The sequence below is a fragment of the Mandrillus leucophaeus genome, unplaced genomic scaffold (genome assembly GCF_000951045.1).
Source record: "Mandrillus leucophaeus isolate KB7577 unplaced genomic scaffold, Mleu.le_1.0 Scaffold189, whole genome shotgun sequence".
Lineage (NCBI taxonomy): Eukaryota > Metazoa > Chordata > Mammalia > Primates > Cercopithecidae > Mandrillus > Mandrillus leucophaeus.
Window position 1 is genome coordinate 3,006,892 of NW_012101909.1, and position 9,931 is coordinate 3,016,822.

The following is a 9,931-nucleotide window of genomic DNA, read 5'->3' on the forward strand; positions in this document are numbered from 1 at the left end:
TTTTTTTTTTGAGAAGGATTCTCGCTCTGTCACCCAGGCTGAAGTGCAGTGGCGCGAGCTCTAGTGCCAGTATATTTTTTAATGCTCATCTTTTGTGATTGTGCAACCATTTTCATCTTATAATAACCCTTCCATCTTTCTTCATGTCTTCCACTTCAGTTGATATTTATTTATTTATTTAGGAGACGGAGTCTCTTTCTGTTGCCCAGGCTGGAGTGCAGTGGTGCGATCTCTGCTCACTGCAATACCTATCTCCTGGGTTTAAGCGATTCTTGTGCCTCAGCCTCCCGAGTGACTGGGATTTCAGGCACGTACCACCATGCCTGGCTAATTTTTGTACTTTTAGTAGAGACACGGTTTCTCTGTGTTGGTCAGGCTGGTCTCAAACTTCTGACCTCAAGTGATCTGCCTGCCTTGACCTCCCAAAGTGCTGGGATTACAGATGTGAGCCACCATGATATGCCTTGATATTTACTTCAGAAATGCTAATGTGAATTCCCTGCTCCCCAGATCCCAGACCCTTAAAGAGTTTCAATAAAGAAAACTCTAGTCAATTGTACTCTCTGAAGGAAGGGGTAGAGATTCACAGAAGTAAAGGCAGGTTTGGCGTAGTACTGGGAAATTCCTGTCATCTGAAGGATCATGTCCACCCTCTAGTTTCTGAGTACTATGAGGACCTAAGGCAACTACTGAAGATCATGGACTAACTTATTTTGAGGGCTTTATTACATATTAGTTAGAGATTTATGAAAGTTCTCTTTGATTACAGACAGGTGTTCAAATCCAAGTAGAGAGAGAAAAGGAAGAGAGTCAAGCTGTAAAGGCAAGAGCTATCCAAAGTCTGGGCTTTGAATGTCCAGCACTGCAGCACTGGGAAGGAAAATGATGAATTCTAGAGAAATGCAACTGCAGTGCTGTTTTATAAGGTTTCTGTGGCTTAATGTGCCAATTGGGGTGAGTGTTGGGAGGAAATAGGAAGTACGAGGTAGGGTTAGGATATTGAGAAAATGTTAAGGCACAGACAGGAAATCTTAACCATCAATTTATATTTCAAAAGTTTCCACTGTGATTTAAATAAAGACCATGTAAAGTTCCTATCTATATTTGTGAACAGTGTTTTTCTCTTCTTTCAAAGATGCCAAAACAGAGAGTCTATACTGCATAGTTTACTTAGAAAATCTTCCACTGTTCCTTCTGCCATCATTATGATATAATCATCTCTATGGATATATCTCATTGCATTTCATTTTCTTATGATATGGCAGCGTATATAGTATATGCTTTTTTCAATAGTGTTGCATACATGGAGTTAGCAAGTCAGAATTACTTCTGCATTGTGATCAAGACTATGGAGGGAATATCCAAGCAATCTTGTATGTGTGTAAATGTATGTATGTATGTATGTACGTATGTGTTTACTCAAGTATTGCTACAGTCTCATTCTCTGGCATTGACCCAAAGGAGGTTGTGGCCAAAGTCAACCAAAGGTTCCCCACAAATTTAGCCACAAATGCTTCACTATATTTTCTAACCCTTGTACCCCTACCTGAATCAACTAATTTCCTTTTAGACATGTGTCTTCCTCTACCGGTGCAATTTCCAAGGATGTGAAGACTCACTCTTTTCCAAAAATATTTAGGGATTATAGTCCTAGAGACCAACATTCATCTTGACTTTTATTTCTCCTTCATTCTTCTTTAGCCACAAAACATGTTTCTAAATATCACTCAAATCCATTCACTTTTATCAATTTCCTCGCTATCATCATGGTATAAATGATCATTCCCTCTCAAGTCTTAGCATTTCTTATTGGATCCTAACCATCACTCTCTATTCTGTTACTCAGATGGTAATTAAGAATGATTTTTAAAGGAAATATAAGAAATTATGATTATGTCATTGCCTTGCTTAAAGTTCTTCGATGTCTTTCATCACTGTTAGAATAAATATCTAGAACACATGCAGAATATGTCTGCTGTCCACTTTAGAGGGTCAGTTCTAGCTCTTTTCTCCTTGCTTTATTGTTTCTGAGACATTGACATTCAATTCTTGGAGTATGTCTGTGTTTTTCTATATCTTAGAGTCTGTGCCATGGTATTTCCTTTCAGTGTCACACTCCTTATTTATGTATACATCTTTCACAGCTCATTTCCAACTCTAATTCTTCAAGCAAATATTCCCATGATTGGTTCTTGACTCCATATTACATACTTTTATTGCACCTATATTACTTTTTATTACAGAGCAACCGTAAAATAATTAGGTAATGATTTCTGGTTGTAACATTTGTTACTTCCCAGAACGTAAATACCTTTAGGCAGATTATATTTGTCCTTTGAATGATGTATTCCCAAGGAATTGTACATTGGATTATATTTTGAGAACATTCAATATATATATTTCGAATAAATAAATGGATGGTGGGGTTAGGATAAAATTCAAAAAATGCTTAGAAAGACTAAATTTACAGGATTGGGGGTTACACATTCTGTAACGAAGACAAAGGTATCTCTTCCTTTGTCTGGGACTTTTCTCTCACTCCCTGTCTATTCTTGGGTGCTGCAGCACATCTGAAACAGTTGATGATTAAATAACCAAGAGTTTACAGAAATAAAGAAAAAAATTATGATTTCAAAATAATCAATAAGTTCCTTGCTTTAGTTCAGCTATTTAGAAGTAGGTGTTCCCCAGAGCTCAGATATTAAAAATGGAGCTAACCTCTATGGCAAAGCTGCCCTTCATTAGTCTATTTAAACGTTAGAGACAGGAACATTTCATTAGTACTTGGAAGACGGTTAAAGTTCAGGCTATTTTTTTTTTTCCTTTTTTTTTTTAAAGTGACAGCAAGTTTATGAAGAAAGTAACAAAATAAAAGAATGGCTACTCCATAAACAAAGCAGCCTACTTACCTACTATTATAAGATGATGCTTTATGGAATAGCTTCATTTAAGATATATTCCACTGAGGCAGAGAGAGTAGGGGAAACGAGTTTTAGAGTCCAAACCTAGCAAGCATATTTGTATTCATTGCAGTGGGCTTTGCAGTCTATTTAGGATGGGGTTATTACATTGGGAGAGATAAGGCAAAAGGAGAGCAAAAACATCCTTCCATTGCCTCAGGCAGTGGACATAGGAGAAGAGTGATAAACACATGTATCTCTCTTTAGAAAGTTGGATGCCAGAGACATCTCTGTCCTCAATGTTCTTTATCAGTATACATTTCCTTGAAAATCATAAAATATTAGGTTAATTTTGCTAAAATGAGATATTTGTTTAACTAATAATTTATTTGTTCTTTCTTTTCAGAGGGCACTTGGCTTTTAATCACAGAGGATGAGTATGCTGTCTTTTTCAATTTTTGCATATCCATTATGCTTTCCAAATGCAGGGTCAAAACAATGCTCTGGAAGAAAATTATCCACAATACTTTTGTGAGTTAGTTTATGACATTGAAATAAAGCAAGATTTCAAAACCAAGTCCAACAGTATATAAAAGTAAGATAAATAATACCTTAGATTTTGATTACTGGAAGAGCTAAACGTTTTTTGTAGCTGGGCATGGTGATGTGCACCTGTAGTTCCAGCTAGTTGGGAGGCTGAGACAGGATGATTGCTGGAACCCAAATGTTCAAAGACTATCTGGACAACATGACGAGACCCCATTTCAAAAAAAATGTTTTAAGTTTTTCTATGTAGATATGGCATGTTGCCATAATAACTAGGGTGTTTTTAATTGAGATAAAGCATTATTAACCAAGAAAGCAACCCCCAACACAGGCCCAGTGGCAGCTCCCACGAATCACGCCCTGTGAATGATTATTTAAGCCACCATTGCTGAGCACTCAACCGGGATGGTATCATGTTCTCACAGGCAATGAAACAAGAAACGTTGATGAGCAGCACTGCGCAGGGGTTTGGAGCAGAAGGGGAAAGAAGAAGAAGCACTAGCAGGAGAGGAGGAACAATAATTCCCAATAACTTTTAGCCAAATCACTAAAAATCTAAAGGCCTCAATTACTCCAAAATATAGGCTTAAAATCTACCTGTTTCTAATCTAGCTATTGACTCCGTAAGACTATGTCTAGATATGTGTCTTAGGTAAATAATTAGAAATGAAAAAATTGAGTGAGTGAAATATTTAGCTCAGTTGTATTTATAAATAAATATTGAAACAATGGAAATGTTAACAATAGCAGGATAATTAAGTAAATTATGTTAAATATCTATTATTTCATCATAACAAGATAATGTTGTTTAGTTTAGCAAGAATGATGCTTACAAATGTTGCCTGAGAAATATCTACAGCTACATGCAACACCACATTTGAGTCTGATTGTGTGTGTGTGTGTGTGTGTGTGTGTGTGTGTGTGTGTGTAAAACCTAGAAGGAAGACCCAAAGTTTTATTTTTGATTGCCTCAGTATGGTGGGAAGTAAGATTAAAAATAGTATTTTTTATATTATAGTTTCTCAGGTCTCAGTTTTTTCAACTTTTCAGTTGTTTCCATGAAAGCATCTCCTATTTTTGTCAAGTGCCTCTCATCTCTCACAGCACCCATTCTTATCACTTTCACATTGTATTGAAATTCTTTGTGTGTGTATCTGTCTGCACTTTTGCCCTTAGAATTCATCAAGAATCAAGTCATATTTATCTTCATATTCTTAATGTTTAGCATGGGGGCGCTACATATTAAAATGCATTTCTTGAACTGCATTAAACTGCAGGAACATAGATGACTTTTGTAATTAGAAGGAAACAATTATAATTTCAAAGATATGAACCTAATTATTTTTGAAATTCAATTCCATGTACAGCTTCTATGAAAGTAAGATGAAAGAAGCAAGGACATATTTATTCTTCATGGATTCATAGCCTGACGGAGACTAAACATAGAATAATAATTTGTTACGGTAAGATTGGAAGGGCATAGGTATATATCAGAGAAGTAATAAAAAACATTCATTCTGGTTGCAAGTAATAGAAACTAAACTCTAAGTAGCCTATGTGCAAAGTTCATTGATTAGCTCATGGCATCAACCAGTAAGAAGAAAAGGGGATAACTAGTCACACAGAATGCTCCCAAAGACCTAACTCTTCCGGAATTATTTTTTCTCTCTCTCTTTCTTTCTATATATCCTTTTTGTTTCTTGGTGCATGAAATTTTTTTAACTGACTCTCTCTACTATCCAGAAACATAACTTTTCAGTTGCTTTGATGCATTTAGCCTAGGTTTATAGACAGAGAAATAATGAAATCTGCTTTAAGTTAACAATTTTAGTAATGGTACTTAATTGATCTCCATTCATCAGGTGATATTCTTTGATAGCAGTGAATCAACAGCACCCATGGAAACAACATGCTTTTGGGAGGAAAATAAGCTTTTACCAACAACAGTGGTCCAGTTCTGGACAAATAAATTCAACCTGTAGATGATTCTACAGGATGTTTGGGAGGTTGTTAAATAAATATTAGTATGTGGATTTGGTTTTGAAGGTGAGTTAGACTCCACAGGTATGTAAAATAAGAACCATTATTTTAAAGATAATAGATTAAACAAAAGATTGAAACAATACAACATTCTTGGGGAACCTATGGCTTTTGGAGATATGTCTGGGAGAAAAGGAAATGAGGAGGCGTAAAAGAGGGCAAGAAGATAGGATTGGGCTAGAAGAGAATAGAACACTGTCCTTGATTTTTTTATAGGTAATTGGAAATTTTTTGATTTTTTTTACTGTAGTAAAATTACCACTATTCATTTACAGAACTTTTTCATCATCTCAAACAGAATTTCTGTACCCCTTTAAACAGTAACTCCCTACTCCTCACTCCCCCTAGCTTCTGGCAAACTCTATTATATGTTCTATCTCTATAAATTTGGCTATTCTAGGTACCCAACATAAGTGGAAGCATAGAAAATGTGTACTTTTGCATCTGGTTTATTTCATGTAACTCAGTGTTTTCAAGATTCATCCATGTTGTAGCATTATTAGAATTTGATTCTTTTTAATTTTGGATAGTATTTCATTCTTTATCCATGCATCTGTTGATAAACCTCTGGATTGTTTCTACCTTTGAGCTACTATGAATAATGTTGCTTGAACATTGGTATGCAAGTATTTATTTGAGTCCTTGCTTTTAATTATTACCTAAAAGTGGAGTATATACCTAAAAGTGGAGTTGCTGGCTGATACTGTAATGCTTTGTTTAACTTTTTGAGGAGCTACCGTACTGTTTTCACAACAGTTGCATGATTTCATGTTGTCACCAGCAACACAAGCAATGCACAATAGTTCCAATTTCTCTACATTGTAGCCTACAATAGTTATTTTTTCTTTCATTATAGCCATCCTAGTGGGGGTAAAGTCATGTCTTTTTGTGGTTTTGATATTTGATTCCCTGATAACCAGTGATGTCAAGCATCTTTTTGTGTGCTTTTTGGCCATTTATATATCTTCTTTGGAAAAAATGTCATTCAAGTTCTTTTCTCATTTTTGAATTGGTTTTAAGCTGCTGAGTTGTAGTTTTTCTTTACATATTCCAGATGTTAATCCATTGTGAGATAAATAATTTGCAAAGATTTTCTCCCATTCTAGTGGTTGACCCATTGATAGTGTCCTTTGCTGTACAAAAGTTTTCAATTGTAATGAAGTGTAATTTATCTATTTTTCCTTTGTTGCCTCATTTTAGTGTCATATAAAGGTAATTGGAGATTTTCACTGGAGGAGTGATATAACTCAATTTGGATATTAGAATCCCTTAAATAAAACAGTGCAGGATGATTTAAAAACAGAAGAACTCAAAATAGAAAGACAAATTTATAAGCAACGGCAAAAGGTAAGCAGATTGAAAAGTCACAATTCTCCCTTGCCCCATCTTCAATATCTTATAAAATGAATAACAAAAATACAAATGAGAAACAATTTATCTGCAGAAATCATATACCATACATTATGCCACAAAATACTTTAAAAAGTGTCCATTTAGGAAATAACATTGAAAATTTGAGTGCAGCTTAAGCAGCTACACACCTTATACGTACTCCCCTTATCATCATGAAGAGGTATTAAATAATGGAAATGAATCAAGAAAACCCTGAATTCTCATTAATAACTCCAAGATTGAAACTAAGAAGAAATGGTCTGATTAAGCAGTCAATTGAATAATGATAGGAAATCCTATAAATAGAAATTTCTACTTAGAATTCTTATAACCTCATCAGAATCAGTAAAATTCTGTAGGACTCCCCATTTCCAAGTTTCACGGTGAAGTTATGAAATAATCTGAAGATCAGTTTAATCTATCCCATAAGATAATGATAACCCTCCTCCCCTACTCTCCTGCAGGTAGAGAAAATATTTAGCCAACCTTTAAAAGAGACATAAAACCAGGCTGTACAACAAAGGGCACACACTGTCCTAATGGCATATATGTCTTCTTTCTCCCTTCTGTTCTCAGGTTAAAAAGTACAAAAATAAAGAAAATATTTGTGTTTTCAATGTAAAGATTGAAAAATAATAAAAAGAGATTTCACAAAGCAAAGTAAATCATTGTATATTAGAATAAATAAAAACATTAGATTAACTGCTCAAATAAAATGTAAAAAAGATCAAAACAATTACATGGCAACTATGCAAGCATTATTAGAAAAAAATAATTTTAACGTGAAAATGGAATAAAAGAACATATATAAAAGAAGAAAAAGTGGAAGAACAAGGAAGAAGAGGAGGAGAAAGTAGGCAGCAGCATCAGCATCTCAGAATAGAATAAAGGTTAATTCAAAGAGTTTAAATCCAAACTTTCAAGGACTATTTAATAAGAAGATATATTCAAATCAAATTGAGAGAAGAGCCATGGGAGGAAAAAAGAAAACTAACTTTTTAGAATATAATAAGATAGAGTAAGAGTTGAACATTGACATAGGAAACATATTTTTCCAACATGAATAAGTGGCTCTTTTTATTCCAATGCACCTTCAGACAACAACTACAAACTTTTGGGGCAAACACACACATATGCATACACACACATACACATGCACACACACAACGAAACCTACCTGAAAATACAGGAGAGTATCAGAAGGAGATAAATACTGCACCAGAGTCAACACAATGAGACAGTTTTCCAGCTCCACAGTTTTTAGATTGAGGGCAAACTCAATTTGTACCAAACACTATACAGAGGAAAAACTCAGAAAACTCACATACTCTCTGGCTTGTAGGACCAAAAATCAAAGTAAATGTCACCAACAGCAGTCAATGGAAATTGAAAATGAAAATCCAGGAAAGGAGAAAGCTGGAGAGGAAAATCTTCAAATTCTGTGTATAAATAATTTCCCATTCTCTTGCCAGTGATTAAAACTTGTGTAAGTGGCATGGACACCAACAGCACAGCTAAAGAAAAAAATGCCTAAACTAAGATCCTTTGTTCTACTCCCTGCAGAAGGAAAAAGAGTTTGCAATTTCAGTCCAACTAAGTTAAGTGTCTGCTAAAACAAATAAAATTATTGAACATTCACCATTTAATCCTCTTGAGAGGATTATAACAAATTCTCTATAGCAGAGCCTATCATTCAAAATGTCTAGTACACAATTCAGAAGTAGACTATATTCAAAGAACTGGAAAATACAACCTACTTAAAATTACAATCAATGTAGACTAACCCTGAGACAGCATAGATGTTGGAACTAGCAGAAAATAATGGTTTTTTCTTTTTGTTTGTTTGTTTGTTTGTTTTCCTTTGCTTTTTTTTTTTTTTTTTTTTTTTTTTTTGAGACAGAGTCTCACTCTGCTGCCCAGGCTGGAGTGCAGTGCCCTGTTCTCGGCTCACTGCAACCTCCATCTCTCAGGTTCAAGTGATTCTCCTTCCTCAGCCTCCCAAGTAACGGGGATAACAGGCACGACCACCACGCCAGGCTACTTTTTGTATTTTTTGTAGAGATGGTGTTTTGCCATGTTGGCCAGGCTGGTCTCCAAGTCGTGACGTTAGGTGATCCACCTTCCTCGGCCTCCCAAAGTGCTGGAATTATAGGCATGAGCCACCGTGCTGGGCTCTAAAGAATTTTAAAGCAACTCTTTTCACTGTGCTCAAAGATACAAAGAAAAATATGACTTTACTATTAAAAAGTAAGAAATCTCAAAACAAAAATGACTCTAAAAGAAACAAATAATTAAAAATAAAGAAAACATTTGAAATGTTAAAATGTACTACTTGAGCTTAACAGAAAAATGAGTATTACAGAAGAGTGTGTGAACCTGAAGATAGATCAATACAAATGATTCAATATGAAGAAGAGAAAAAGGAAAAAGATTCAAAAAAGGAAAATGGTTTTCAAGGGCTCATGAGGCAATACAAAAAGATCTAAAATACTTTATTTAGACATACAAAGGGAGAATAAAGAAAGGGAGTAGAAAAACATTTAAAGAAATGATGGCCAAAATTTTCTCAAATTTAGTCATGAACATAAATGTATAGATTTGGGAAGCTCAGCAACCTCAAGTTTGATTTGGGAAGCTCAGCAACCTCAAGTACGCCACACGTTGACATATCATAATCCAGCTACTAGGAACCAAAACTAAGAAAAAATCTTTAAAATAAACAGAAAAAAAATAAACACATTGCAAACAGGGTCACATCAATTTAAATCCATTGACTTCTTACAAGAAATTATGTATATCAAAAAAACAATAAATAATATCTTTAAGCTTCTGAGAGGAAGCTTAACTACCAAAACCTGTCAACTTGGAATCCTATATTTGGAGAAATTACCTTTAACAAAATAAAGATGAAATAAAATATCAGATAAAGAATACAAGGAGAATTTGGTAGCAGATGTCATTGCAAGAAATGTTTAAAAAGGCCGGGCGCGGTGGCTCAAGCCTGTAATCCCAGCACTTTGGGAGGCCGAGACGGGCGGATCACGAGGTCAGGA